Genomic DNA, 14,548 nt, shown 5'->3' with positions numbered 1-14,548 from the left:
AACACTGAGAAATGTATAGAATTGTTGAATCATTATATTGTACACCTGAAACTGATATAACACTGTGTGATAATTATACATTTTTCCCCCCGGTGGAACAGTCAGAACACACATAGCGTTTATTAATTAAATATTAAAGTCATAGCTTATGCTATCCCAAAACTATTACAATAATAACATCAATATTCACAGATCACGGTCACCATAAAAATAATAATAATAAATAGCAATATTGTGCGAATTATCAACAAGTGATGCAGAGACATAAAGTGAGCAAATTCTGTTGGAAAAATGGTGCCTCTAGATTGGCTGTACATGGAATTGTGACACTTTCAATTTGTAAAAAAAAAATGTAATATATGCAAAGGAAAATAAAGTGAAGTGCAATAAAACAAGGTATTCCTGCACATAAAGTTATACTTCTGGATGTGAAACACACTATCTATTCTCTGGTCAGATCGCTTTATATCCCATTATTGATTGAGTGTGCTCTTGTTCAAAATACTCATTATTTTTTTAATTTTTTCTTTTTTTAGTAATAAATTTATTTTTTATTGGTGTTCAATTTGCCAACATACAGAATAACACCCAGTGCTCATCCCGTCAAGTGCCCCCCTCAGTGCCTGTCACCTATCCACCCCCACCCCCCGCCCTCCTCCCCTTCCACCACCCCTAGTTCGTTTCCCAGAGTTAGGAGTCTTTATGTTCTGTCTCCCTTTCTGATATTTCCCACACATTTCTCCTCCCTTCCCTTCTATTCCCTTTCACTATTATTTATATTCCCCAAATGAATGACAACATATAATGTTTGTCCTTCTCCGATTGCCGTATTTCACTCAGCATAATACCCTTCAGTTCCATCCACGTTGAAGCAAATGGTGAGTATTTGTCATTTCTAATGGCTGAGTAATATTCCATTGTATACATAAACCACATCTTCTTTATCCATTCATCTTTCGATGGACACCGAGGCTCCTTCCACAGTTGGGCTATTGTGGACATTGCTGCTAGAAACATCGGGGTGCAGGTGTCCCGGCGTTTCACTGAATCTGCATCTTTGGGGTAAATCCCCAGCAGTGCAATTGCTGAGTCATAGGGCAGGTCTATTTTTAACTCTTTGAGGAACCTCCACATAGTTTTCCAGAGTGACTGCACCAGTTCACATTCCCACCAACAGTGTAAGAGGGTTCCCTTTTCTCCGCATCCTCTCCAACATTTGTGGTTTCCTGCCTTGTTAATTTTCCCCATTCTCACTGGTGTGAGGGGGTATCTCATTGTGGTTTTGATTCGTATTTCCCTGATGGCAAGTGATGCAGAGCATTTTCTCATGTCCATGTTGGCCATGTCTATGTCTTCCTCTGTGAGATTTCTCTTCATGTCTTTTGCCAACTTCATGATTGCATTGTTTGTTTCTTTGCTGTTGAGTTTCATAAGTTCTTTATAGATCTTGGAAACTAGCCCTTGATCTGATACGTCATTTGCAAATATCTTCTCCCATTCTGTAGGTTGTCTTTTAGTTTTGTTAACTGTATCCTTTGCTGTGCAAAAGCTTCTTATCTTGATGAAGTCCTAATAGTTCATTTTTGCTTTTGTTTCTTTTGCCTTCGTGGATGTATCTTGCAAGAAGTTACTGTGGCTGAGTTCAAAAAGGGTGTTGCCTGTGTTCTCCTGTAGGATTTTGATGGAATCTTGTCTCACATTTGGATCATTCATCCATTTTGAGTTTATCTTTGTGTATGGTGCAAGACAGTGGTCTAGTTTCATTCTTCTGCATGTGGATGTCCAATTTTCCCAGCACTATTTATTGATGAGACTGTCTTTATTCCAGTGGATAGTCTTTCCTCCTTTATCGAATATTAGTTGACCATAAATTGAGGGTCCACTTCTGCATTCTCTAGATAATTATACTTGAATAAATAAATGGATGGAACTGGAATGTATTATGCTGAGCAAAATAAGTCAATCAGAGAAAAACAATTATCATATGGTTTCACTCATATGTGGAATATAAGACATAGTGCAGAGGATCACAGGGAATGGGAGGGAAAACAGAATAGGAAGAATTTGGAGAGGGGAACAAATCATGAGAGACTCTTAACTTTAGGAAACAAACAGTTGCTGGAGGGGAGGTGGATGGGAAGATAAGGTAACTGGGTGCAAGCATTGAGGAGGGCACAGGATGTAATGAGTACTGGGTGTTCCATGCAACTGGTGAATTACTGAACTCTACATCTGAAAGTAATGATGTACTATATGTTGGCTAATTGAATTCAAATTTAAAAAAGAAATCAGTTGCATTTATATACCCCATTAATGAAGCAGCAGAAAGAGAACTCAATTAGTCAATCCCATTTACAATTGCACCTAAAACCATAAGATACCTAGGAATAAACTAACCAAAGATGTAAAAGATTTGTGTTCTGAAAACCCTAAAACCCTTATTAAAGAAATTGAAGGAGACACAAAGATTTGGAAAAACATTCCATGTTCATGGATTGGAAGAACAAATATTGTTAAAATATCTATACTACCAAAAGCCATCTACACATTCAATTCAATCCCAACCAAAATACCATTAGCATTTTTCACAGAGCTAGAATAAATAATCCTGAAATTTATATGAAATAAAAAATGACCCTAAATACAAAAGAAATGCTGTGAAAGAAAAGGAAAATGGGAGGCATCACAATCCCAGACTTCAAGCTGTATTACAAAACTGTGTCAGTATGGTATTGACACAAAAACCAACACATAGATCAATGCAACAGAATAGAAAAGCCAGAAATGGATCCACAACTATATAATCAACTAGTCTTCAATAAAATGAGATAAAATACTGCCAAATAACAACTATATGGTCACCTATTCTTTTACAAATCAGGAAAGAATATCCATTGGAAAAGACAGACTCTTCAACAAACAAAAATAATTATTACATAGTGTTTCACCATGTGACAAGTAATATTAAAGATGTTTCATTTGCATTAAATTAATTAATTTTAATAATTCTATCTGGTATATGCTCTAATTTTTTTAAAGATTTTATTTATTTATTCATGAGAGACACAGAAAGAGGCAGAGACATAGGAAGAAGAAGGATAAGCAGGTTTCATGCTGGGAACCTGATGTAGAACTCAATCCTGGGACTCCAGGATCACGCCCTGAGCTGAAGGCAGATACTTAACCACTGAGCCACCCAGGCATCCCAATAACCTACTGCTTCTTGTAGGGCCTGCTCTAATTATTTTAAAGATGAGAGTCTAGATAATGGGTTAGTTTCCATTATTTTCCAAAGATCACATAGCTAGGAAATGGTCAAGCTGAAAATTGGGCAAAAGCACATGATAATGTGATAGTTTTGGAAAATGATTATTGGTATAGTTACACTCTTGTCGTTTACATTGACAAACTCCACCATCTCGAGTGTATATCTGTATTTAATAAAATAATAATTAGTATTGGTATGAAAGAGATAGTTTCTGAATCCTTTATCCTCATCTACTATCTGCAAACTTGAGAAAATTACCTAGCCTTCAATGACTGTCATAGACCCAATGTGCATGTTCTCCCAAATTTCTTATGTTCAAAACTATTCTCCAATGGACTTATATTGGATGTGGGACCTTTGAGAAGTGATTAGGTCATAAGGGTGGAGCTCTTATGAATGAGATTAGCATCCTTATAGAAAGATCCCAGAGAGCTCTCTTATTTCTTCCACTCTGTGAGAACAGAAAGAAGACAACCATCTGTCAACCAAGAAGTGGTCCCCCACCAGACAGCAAATCTCTTAGTCCCATGAACTTGTGCTTCCCAGTCTCTGGATCTATGAAAAATACATGTTTATTGTTTAAGTCATCCATTCTGTTAATTTTGTTATAGCAGCCTGTAGAGCTGAAGATAATGTCTCAAGAATTGCATCTGCACAATGGCTGTAATGATGGCAGTTGTCTCAAAGAGTTATCATGAGGATTAAAATAATTAAGCCATTTAGATATTTGTCATAGCATCTGACATTTAGTAAGTTTTCAAAAATATGTATAAAAGTTTCAAATACTATATAAGTGGTTTACTTTAATACAAGTAATCTCCTTCCTCTATTGTTAAGGAAAGAATAACAGGTTCCTAAAGATTTTGACAGTGAAATAGAAAAAAAGAAATCCTTAATTTACTTTCTTCCAATGTATTGTACATCTCTGTATAAGGCATAGAAGTAGAAAATTTTTCAAAACCAAAAATGTTGTTTTGCTTTTCAGGATTACGTGAATAATTACTTCAAATTTGTGCTTAAATTTATCCACACAGGAGAGATTTCATCATTCTTAAGTGCATACATTATAACTATGTGAAAAACGCTATTTTTCTTTTTTCCCACTGGCAGCAGTCTCAATTCTGTTAGTATTTCAGAATCAGGATTCTGCCTGTTTTCCCTTTCCTTGGAAGAATTGACGGTTTTGTTTTAAACTCCTAAAATCAAATATTCTAATTCAAGGAGAATGATTTAAAACAATATAACATCTGATAGGTTTCTTTTCTTAAATAGAGTACCAGAATACTGACATAAATAAGTTTTTATTTTTTAAAATAAAATGAAATAAATAAAATAAAATAAAATAAAATAAATGAGCTATGTCATATGAAGGGGGAGAAAGGTAAATAAGAAAAAAATAGAGTATAAAGCATGGAGACAGGGTAAGTTGTGAAAGAGAAGAAAGCAAGACATAAATGGAAGTAGAATATTATTTGTAAAACAAGGATATTAATTCACCTATGGAAAATAAAACTTAATAATGGCAGCTATTTGCTCAAAATTTATTTTAAATATTGTTTTCAATTTTAAGAATAAAAAGACAAAATACTAAGCAGAGTGTAAAGTGCAAATTAAAACATTGTAATACAGCATCTGATGGATATCTAGTTTTTAAGTTCTCTATTTGATATTCTGTACTATTATCTCTTATCCATCACTGGAATTGAATGTTTACAGGTTGTTTTCAGTTACTATGGTGGCAATTTTAGGGATGAATCCCCAAGGGACATATATCAGTCTAAAAGCAGCTGGTATCAAGATGTTGAGAGACGACTTGCAAAGGAGTGAAACAAAGGTCTTGAAAATGATACTTCTTTGTGGCAAACAATACCTAGATATATTTGTGGAAATGTAAGCATTCCTAGAAATAAATGTGAAAACAAAATTGTTTGCAAATCTAGACTTTAAATGACCAGAAAATCTTTTTCAATTAGTGTGAGTTTAGATACTACATCACCTTTATTGAGTGCTCACAATGCATTTTGCTAAATTCTTTTCTTGCAGTATGACATTTAATTAAGCAGTAGTGTTAGTTAGTTATTATTTTCATTTCCTAGGTGACAATGTCTAAGACCATGCATTTATTTAATGACAACTCCAGATTCAAACTCTGAGTCTTTTTCCAGAGGTTTAACTTTTAAGTTTATTGTCTTTAAAGACTTTTGCATTTGTTTCATTTAGCACTTATTTAAAAAAATCAACAATTTAGAACAAAATGCTAAAAACAAAGTCCAGACACATGTCTCTACAAAGTAATCACCAAACTGTGATGTGACAGACCCTATAATCCAAGCTAGACTTACAAAGATACAATATCTTCAACCTTACTGGTTATAAATAACTGCCAGTTCTTTAATGTAGTAAACTAATTGTAAAAATATAGAGTAATTGTAAAAATGGCCCCAATTTTTCATCCATCACTGCCTTCTGGCCCTTTCCAATGTGACTCATAAGCTCCTCCTTTCAAGAGTTGATGTCTGTATTTCTTTGTATTTGGGTCATCCTTGTAACTTGTGCTGACCTAAATAAAGAGGTAAACTAAGGCAAGCTCAAACTCATAAAAAAGATTAATTTACTTGGGATTAGAAGAGGAATTGCAATTCCAGACATGCAAACTCTGTAACAATCTACAGGTGAGTCCGTTAAGAGTTTAGAGTACACTATATTTATGAGCAGGAAATATAAAGAAGGAAGAATTTAGTAACAGTCTGTTAAAGTCAAAACAAATGGAGACCATCTTTGAAAATTTCCTAAGCAGACAAAATCAGTTCAGTCAAATCAACTTATTTTGTGAGATCAACCTCTGACCTAGGTCATTTTTGTTCATGCCTCTGGAAACCACATGGAAAGTGTCACAAGGTTGATATGAGGGCTACCCCTGGCCAACTCCCATTTAAGAAAATTCCATTAAACATGTAAATTGCCCTGGGTAACATTGACATTTTCACAATATTAATTCTGCCAATCCATGAGCATGGAATATTTTTCCATCTCTTTGTGTGTTCCTCAATTTCTTTCAAAGGTGTTCTATAGTTTTTATGGTATAGATGCTTTACCTCTTTCGTTAGGTTTATTCCTAGGTATCTTATGGTTTTGGGTGCAATTGTAAATGGGATTGACTCCTTAATTTCTCTTTCTTCAGTCTCATTGTTAGTGTATAGAAAAGCCACTGATTTCTGGGCATTGATTTTGTATCCTGCCATGCTACCAAATTGCTGTATGAGTTCTAGCAATCTTGGGGTGGAGACTTTTTGGTTTTCTATGTAGAGTATCATGTCATCGGTGAAGAGGGAAAGTTGGACTTCTTCTTTGCCAATTTGAATGCCTTTATTGTATTTTTGTTGTCTGATTGCTGAGGCTAGGACTTCCAGTACTATGTTGAATAGCATTGGTGAGAGTGGACATCCCTGTCTTGTTCCTGATCTAGAGGAGAACACAGGCAACACCCTTTTTGAACTCAGCCACAGTAACTTCTTGCAAGATACATCCACGAAGGCAAAAGAAACAAAAGCAAAAATGAACTATTGGGACTTCATCAAGATAAGAAGCTTTTGCACAGCAAAGGATACAGTCAACAAAACTCAAAGACAACCTACAGAATGGGAGAAGATATTTGCAAATGACCTATCAGATAAAGGGCTAGTTTCCAAGATCTATAAAGAACTTCTTAAACTCAACACCAAAGAAACAAACAATCCAATCATGAAATGGGCAAAAGACATGAAGAGAAATCTCACAGAGGAAGACATAGACATGGCCAACATGCACATGAGAAAATGCTCTGCATCACTTGCCATCAGGGAAATACAAATCAAAACCACAATGAGATACCCCCTCACACCAGTGAGAATGGGGAAAATTAACAAGGCAGGAAACCACAAATGTTGGAGAGGATGCGGAGAAAAGGGAACCCTCTTACACTGTTGGTGGGAATGTGAACTGGTGCAGCCACTCGGGAAAACTGTGTGGAGGTTCCTCAAAGAGTTAAAAATAGACCTGCCCTACGACCCAGCAATCGCACCGTTGGGAATTTACCTCAAAGATACAGATGCAATGAAACGCCGGGACACCTGCACCCCGATGTTTCTAGCAGCAATGTCCACAATAGCCCAACTGTGGAAGGAGCCTCGGTGTCCATCGAAAGATGAATGGATAAAGAAGATGTGGTTTATGTATACAATGGAATATTACTCAGCCATTAGAAATGACAAATACTCACCATTTGCTTCAACGTGGATGGAACTGGAGGGTATTATGCTGAGTGAAGTAAGTCAATCGGAGAAGGATAAACATTATATGTTCTCATTCATTTGGGGAATATAAATAATAGTGAAAGGGAATAGAAGGGAATGGGGAAGAAATGGGTAGGAAATATCAGAAAGGGAGACAGAACATGAAGACTCCTAACTCTGGGAAACGAACTAGGAGTGGTGGAAGGGGAGGAGGGCGGGGGGTGGGGGTGAATGGGTGACGGGCACTGGGTGGGGCACTTGACAGGATGAGCACTGGGTGTTATTCTGTATGTTGATAAATTGAACACCAATAAAAAATAAATTTATTAAAAAAAGAAAATTCCAATATTATTAAGTCATTATAAATTAGACATTTATAAGACATCAGTTTCTTTGGTTTTATTTTACTGAGAACATATTCCTGATATTTTCTATTTTATATCCTGCAGTTTCATTCCAAATTGAAAATCATTCACACTTATGACAAGGACTCTCTCTTTGACCAAACTCCAGCTGAGCTCCCCCGAACCCAACTAGGACCCATCATTGTTCATGTCTATGAGTCCAGTTTTACCAAGAATTGTGTCAAGTCTGTCTAGCCAGAATATTCTAATTTCAATATCAAATTACGTTCCTCTTCCCACCCCTTATCCCTTACAAGAGATGTGATCACCCTGGCCTACCTTCAACAAGAATCCTGTTTGGTGAGTTCAGTAAAAATTACCCTACAAACATAGTAACTTTTTGTTCACTGATTCCCCTTTCAAAACTCCATTACTTGGCTATAAATCCTCACTTTTCCTTTTTGTATTCAAAGTTGAGCCCAATTCCTCTCCCCTACTGCAAAAGCACTTTTCATTAGTCTCTATGCCTATCACAATTGTCCTGAATAAAATAACCCTTGCCATTTAACAGTTTCATGAATAATTTTTCTTCTACATTTGATTGGAACAACAGATACAGCAGAAGTGAAAGTGTGCCAATTATAATCCTAGATCTTAAGAGGCTTTATGCACTCCCACTTTCTTAAAAAAATGTAGCACCATCATGGCAACAAATCCTGCTTAGCCTGCTTGTGATATGTGAGAGATATATGTAGAGGACTGAATGGTCCAAACTGAGTTCATTTTAAATTAACAGAACTGCTCAGACAACTCATAAAGTTGAGAAGAAAAATAAATGGTTATTGTTATTTGTCACTAAGAATTTGTAAATTATTTATATGGAAATATCGTGGGCAGCCTCGGTGGCTCAGTGGTTTATATGTAATTATTGTGCCAAAAATAATTGATACATTTAGCAAGGAAAAATTGTGAGCTGATATTACAATTTGATCTACATCTTTTGGAGTGTGTGACATAAAAGAGTTGTAGTAAACTATATGTAAGTCTCTTTATGGACTGTGGGGTTAGTTTTTCTCAATAAGCCCTTTCATCTTATTTGTATGTTCCCTATACAAAATAATTTCATATATAATGAGTGAGAGATTTTTTTATTTTTCTATTTGTATCTGTTATATTTATCTTCAGCTTTAAAGTATTTTTTGTATATTTTTATTGGAGTTCAATTCACCAACATATAGCACTATACCCAGTGCTCATCCTGTCAAATGCTCCTCTCACGGCTCATCACCCAGTCACTCCATCCCCTTACCCACCTCCCTATCCACTACCCCTTGTTCCTTTCCCAAAATTAGGAGTCTTTCATGTTCTGTCACCCTCACTGATATTTCCCACTATTTTTCTCTCCTTTCCCCCTTTATTCCCTTTCACTAATTCTTTTATAATAAATTTATTTTTTATTGGTGTTCAATTTGCCAACATACAGAATAACACCCAGTGCTAAACACAGTTGTATTGATATAAAGTGCTCATCCCATCAAGTGCCCCCCCAGTGCCCATCACCCGTTCACCCCCACCCCCCGCCCTCCTCCCCTTCCACCACCCCTAGTTTGTTTCCCAGAGTTAGGAGTCTTCATGTTCTGTCTCCCTTTCTGATATTTCCCACACAATTCTCCTCCCTTCCCTTCTATTCCCTTTCACTATTATTTATATTCCCCAAATGAATGACAACATATAATGTTTGTCCTTCTCTGATTGACTTACTTCACTCAGCATAATACCCTCCAGTTCCATCCACGTTGAAGCAAATGGTGGGTATTTGTCATTTCTAATGGCTGAGTAATATTCCATTGTATACATAAACCACATCTTCTTTATCCATTCATCTTTCAATGGACACCGAGGCTCCTTCCACAGTTGGGCTATTGTGGACATTGCTGCTAGAAACATCGGGGTGCAGGTGTCCCGGCGTTTCACCGCCTCTGTATGTTTGGGGTAAATCCCCAGCAGTGCAATTGCTGGGTCGTAGGGCAGGTCTATTTTTAACTCTTTGAGGAACCTCCACACAGCTTTCCCGAGTGGCTGCACCAGTTCACATTCCCACCAACAGTGCAAGCGGGTTCCCCTTTCTCCGCATCCTCTCCAACATTTGTTGTTTCCTGTCTTGTTAACTTTCCCCATTATCACTGGTGTGAGGTGGTATCTCATTGTGGTTTTGACTTGTATTTCCCTGATGGCAAGTGATGCAGAGCATTTTCTCATGTCCGTGTTGGCCATGTCTATGTCTTCCTCTGTGAGATTTCTCTTCATGTCTTTTGCCCATTTCATAATCGGATTGTTTGTTTCTTTGGTGTTGAGTTTCATAAGTTCTTTATAGATCTTGGAAACTAGCCCTTTATCTGATAGGTCATTTGCAATAAAATATCTTCTCCCGGGATCCCTGGGTGGCGCAGCGGTTTAGCGCCTGCCTTTGGCCCAGGGCGCGATCCTGGAGACCCGGGATCGAATCCCACGTCAGGCTCCCGGTGCATGGAGCCTGCTTCTCCCTCTGCCTGTGTCTCTGCCTGTGTCTCTGCCTCTCTCTCTGTGTGACTAACATAAATAAATAAAAATTAAAAAAATATCTTCTCCCATTCTGTAGGTTGTCTTTCAGGTTTGTGGACTGTTTCTTTTGCTGTGCAGAAGACTTTTATCTTGATTAAGTCCCAATAGTTCATTTCTGCTTTTGTTTCCCTTGCCTTCACAGATGTATCTTGCAAGAAATTGCTGTGGCCAACTTCAAAAAGGGTGTTGCCTGTCTTCTCCTCTAGGATTTTGATGGATACTTGTCTCACATTTAGATCTTTCATCGATTTTCAGTTTATCTTCGTGTATGGTGTAAGAGAATGGTCTAGTTTTCTTCTTCTGCACATGGCTGTCCAATTTTCCAGCACCATTTATTGAAGAGACTGTCGTTTTCCCAGTGGATAGTCTTTCCTGCTTTGTCAAATATTATTTGACTATAGAGTTGAAGGCCCATTTTTGAGTTCTTTATTCTGTTCCACAGATCTATATGTCTGTTTTTGTGCCAGTACCATACTGTCTTGATGATCACACCTTTGTAGTACAACTTGAAATCCGACATTGTGATGCCCCCAGCTCTGGTTTTCATTTTCAGTATGCCCCTGGCTATTAGGGGTCTTTTCTGATTCCACACAAATCTTAAGATTATTTGTGGGCAGCCCAGGTGGCTCAGCTGTTTAGCGCTGCCTTCATCCCACGGCACAATCCTTGAGACCCCGGATCTTATCCCACATTAGGCACCCTGAATGGAGCCTGCTTCTCCCTCTGCCTGTGTCTCTGCCTCTGTGTGTGTGTGTGTCTCTCCTGAAAATAAAAATCTTTAAATAAAAAAATTAAGATTAAGATTATTTTTAAATAAAAAATGTTAAGATCAAAAGACTATTTTTTAAATAAAAAAAAAAATTATTTGTTTCAACTCTCTGAAGAACGTCCATGGTATTTTGATAGGGATTGCAGTAAATGTGTAAATTTCCCTGGGTAGCATTGACATTTTCACAATGTTAATTCTTCCAATCCATGAGCATGGAATATTTTTCCGTCTCTTTGTGTCTTCCTCCATTTCTTTGAGAAGTGTTCTGTAGTTTTTAGGGAATAGATCCTTTACCTCTTTGGTTAGGTGTATCCCTAGGTATCTTATGCTTTTGAGTGCAATTGTAAATGGGATTGACTCTTTAATTTCTCTTTATTCATCTCATTGTTAGTGTATAGAAATGTCGCTGGTTTTGGGGCATTGATTTTGTACCCTGTCACACTGCTGGATTGTTGTATGAGTTCTAACAATCTTGGGGTGGAGTCTTTTGGGTATTCTACCTACAGTATCATGTCATCTGTGAAGAGGGAGAGTTTGCTTCCTCTTTGCCAATTTCAATGCCTTTTATTTCTTTTTGTTTTCTGATTGCTGAGGCTAGGACTTCTAGTCCTATGTTGAATAGCAGTGGTGAGAGTAGACATCCCAGTCGTGTTCCTAATCTTAGGGGAAAGGTTCCCAGTGTTTCCCCATTGACAATGATATTTGCTGTGGGCTTTTCGTAGTTGGCTTTTAAGATGCTGAGGAATGTTCCCTCTATCCTTACACTCTGAAGAGTTTTGATCAGGAATGGATGCTGTATTTAGCCAAATGCTTTCTCTGCATCTACTGAGAGGATCATATGGTTCTTTTTTTTCTCTGGTTATGATCTATCATGTCAATTGCTTTACTAGTGTTGAACCAGCCTTGTATCCCGGGGATAAATCCCACTTGGTCATGGTGAATAATCTTTTTAATGTACTGTTGGATTCTATTGGGTAGTATTTTTTTGGAAATTTTTGCATCTGTGTTCCTCAGGCTTATTGGTCTATAATTCTCCTTTTTGGTGGGGTCTTTGTCTGGTTTTGGAATTAACTTGATGCTGGCCTGTGTTTCCTGGTGGCTCCGCTGCGTCCCAGGTGCAGGGTAACACAAGGAGAAATAACCACACTGATGGCAGCCAGCTCTCCATCTCTGGAGTCATCTCCAGCAATAACTATCACAGTCTCCCAGTCCACACTGACCTGGATGCTCTGGGGGCGGGGGGTGTTGATCTGCACAGCTTGGGGGCAGGAGCGTCCTCGCTCTCCTCTGCCCTCCCCGCATCCGCCTGTCCTGAGGGAGTGCAGGATCCTGACCTGTGTCTACTGGGGCCCTGGGATCCAGGGCCTGCGCTACTGGAATCAGTCTCCTGAGCCACTGCTCCCAAAGGCAGCAGGGCCCAGGCCCCTCTGTCCAGAGATGCCGCCTGAGCTTCTCCAGAGGGCTCACCTGGCTTGCACTCCAGCCTAAAGTATATTTTTAACAAAACTGTATGCAGTATTCTTATCATAGTACTAAGTCTATTCTACCTCTCCCTTTTCATGTGGAAATTCATCATTTGGACATCGATCCTATATCTTCTTATATTTTTTTATCTACTTTCCTGTACAAAAGTACTCACAGCCACACTTTTCTAACAATCCTCTGTGAGTTACTTTCCCTTAGAATTAAAAACTGTATATTGTTATTGGAATTACATTGTTTCTTTTGTTTGGTTTTAAATTGTTAGATATTTTTCATGAAACTGCACAACATAATTCACTTTCATATTTGAGAGTCATACAGTTTTCAGTTGTATTGATATAAAGTAGTTCAATTAAACATTTATTATTAAGCATTAACTTTGTCATAGTTATTGTTTGCATAGCAAATCACCCTGAAAATTCTTAACATACCCCTAAATTCAAAGGAAAAAGTCATCAGAACCAAATTGGCACTTGAAAAGCAACTATAGCTTCAGTTCTGGATAGATCAGTAATCACCAAAAATTTTTAGTTTAGGTGTCACCTATTATTTAGCCTTATTTTTTAAATCCCTGTAGACTTTTTCCTGGGATTATTTTACTTCTATTTCTCACATTGTTATTGATAGTTGAAGTTCATTTTTCTTCTCTTTTCCACGGGACATTTATGCGCTGGACTTTGATCCTATTTCCATAGAAATATTTTCATCCTTTTTCCTGTCCAAAAAGCCTCAACTTCATATGATCTGAATTATCCCTCGTGAGTAGCTTTCCCTTAAAACCCAGGGGGTTAGTTCTATGAGTTCAAATATAAATGTAAAATTACTACATTTTGATGATTATGAAATAATATATAATCATGTAGATAATTAAAAAATAAAATAATCCACCAAATATTATTAGTGTTATTTGAATAATGATAATAATAATAATTGTTATTTAATACTATGAGTAGTGTGACCAAGATGGTGGAAAGACAGTCCTAGGCTCTCTTTCCCCCATGAAACCATAGACTTAACATTATATGACATAATTGCCTTTATGAGAAATCTAGAAACCAGTTAGGAGATTGCAACAGTCTATGCAAGTGCAAAGCCTGGAAGAACCAGATCAGAGCAAATAAGCTTATTGCATTTATTTGCCAGAGCCCCTCTTTCTAGCCAGTAAAGCACAGTATGACTAGGAAAAACCTCCCAACTCATGACTTATTCCTAAAGAGGGAGAGAAGAAAGTAAAACATGCATGCAAAATCTTGACTTTTGGGGGGAGGGGTCTTCCAGAGTAATTAGTTTCAGTCTCACCTGATTTGGCCCATGAACAGAAATTGACATTTTTAGGATACCTGTGGGCTACTGAGAAGAAAAAAGAAGGTAGCTCTTTTCTCCATAACCAGAAAGATTGACTTACCACAGAAAATAACAAAAGGGACAAGATATTTAGGCTTCTGTGAAAAAAAAAATAAGGGCAAACACTTTAACCTGAGGATTGTGTACACATGCCCACAAAAGAAACATCCCTAGAAAAGGTTTGAGAAGTCCCTAGGATCTCTAACTGGGGTGATTGGTGAAACTTGTTCCTTGTATAAAGCCAGTCAATAAAAACTGGCAGATGTGGCTTTTTTTTCAAATGCCCAAAGTTCAAGAATATTACAAGGCATACAGAAACAAAAACAGAGGAACATGTACCAAAATAACAAAATAAATCATTAAAAATCAATTTAAAACACATGTAAATTGATTAACCTGACAAAGAATTCAAAATAACCATATCAAATATGCTCAATGAGCTAAAGAAATAATATAGACAACTAAAGAA

Source organism: Canis lupus, chromosome X, assembly GCF_003254725.2.
Source record: "Canis lupus dingo isolate Sandy chromosome X, ASM325472v2, whole genome shotgun sequence".
In the NCBI taxonomy this organism is placed as follows: domain Eukaryota; kingdom Metazoa; phylum Chordata; class Mammalia; order Carnivora; family Canidae; genus Canis; species Canis lupus.
This window is presented reverse-complemented; position numbering follows the sequence as displayed.